Here is a 1,481-nt window from a genome sequence, read left to right on the forward strand (position 1 = left end):
GGGGGGGTGGGGGGTGGGGGTTAGGAGCCAGCAGAGAAGCGTTTAAATTAGTCCTTATCTTTCCCTTTTTTTTCTTTTTTTAAATGGAACTCCACGTGGAATAAACATTAAGTGAGTTGCATTAGTTGAAATTAAGTGTCTGGCGTAATGCTTAACGATTTTGGGCCGTAGAACAATTATTAGGCAAAAGACGAGAGAGGAAAAAGGACAGCAACTAATCTCCCTTCTCTTCGCTGTAGATGTTGTGCTAATGTGACATCATTGGCACAAGTCATTCTTTTAAGTAATCTCTGCAAAGAAATTCTAACAAAGATACGATGTTTTAAGACTGCCAGACATTATTTAAAGGACAATAAAGACACTGATCTGTGCTCGTTACAATGCGGGGTTATTTTTTGTATCATGTTACACATGACAACTGAAGATAAAGTGAAGAGAAAAAAATAAGTTTTAAAAAAGTAAAAACAAAACAAAACAGGACTACTGAAAAATAGCAAACAAAACAAAAAAGATAATAAATAACCCAAACTCATATTACAGCGGTCTGCTGTTGGAGATAAGATTAAAAAACAAAAACGACACAAATTTGTAACCTGTTTAATTCATTCCTTATCTTTTCCTTTTTAAAAAAATGAAATTCCACGTGAGATAAACAGAGTTGCTTTAGTTGGAATTTAGTGTCTGGCTTGATGCTTAATGGGTCACCCCAATTTTCGGACATAAAACGAATCATTATTATGCAAAAGACGAGATAGGAAAAAGCAGACTACAACTTTATCTCCCTTCTCCTCGCAGAGAAGCAGTGATAATGTGACAACACTGGGACAAATCATTCTTGTAAGTATACTCTCAACAGAAATTCTAACAAAGATACTATTTTTAAGACTACAAGACATTAAGATTTCGCTACCTCAGAATTGCAAGGTTCTAGATCTTTTTTTTTTTTATAGTAGAGGGTTTTACGGCGCTCGCAACTGCATAAGGTCAAACGAGCGCCAAGTTCTAGATCTATCTGCCTTTTCTTCAATTTTGAGTTACTAAGACCATGAAGTTAGAAAACAAAATGTTCTTCTATCTGATTTATCAAAATCGTAAGAATATTCGGAATCGTTATCATGATATCCAAAGAATAGCATTCGAAAAAGCTTACCCATTTTGTGAAACTCAGCATTTTGAACGTCGGATTTCTCTAAACTAGGAACAGGAAAGCAATTTGACAAAGGCCGATAAAGACACCGTTGTGTGTTCATTACAATGGTTGTGTATCTTGTTACACGAGGCAATTGGAGATAAAGCAACAAAAACAAAAATAATATATGTAAATACATGTATTGAAGAAGAAGAAGAAGAAGAAGAAGAATCATCATCATCTTCATCATCATCATCTTCATCATCATCATCATTGTCGTCGTTGTCATAATAATAAGGATCATCATCATCATCATCATCATCATCATCATCATCATCATCATCATCATCAT

General features: G+C 34.6%; 1 protein-coding gene across 1 annotated transcript in view; it reads left to right on the plus strand.

Moving 5' to 3' along the window:
• LOC101847992 (alpha-mannosidase 2) overlaps positions 1-1,481 on the plus strand; it is a gene marked incomplete in the record, with an annotated part of 101,594 nt that overhangs the window by 57,428 nt on the left and 42,685 nt on the right.

This window comes from Aplysia californica, unplaced genomic scaffold, assembly GCF_000002075.1.
Source record: "Aplysia californica isolate F4 #8 unplaced genomic scaffold, AplCal3.0 scaffold00605, whole genome shotgun sequence".
NCBI lineage: Eukaryota > Metazoa > Mollusca > Gastropoda > Aplysiida > Aplysiidae > Aplysia > Aplysia californica.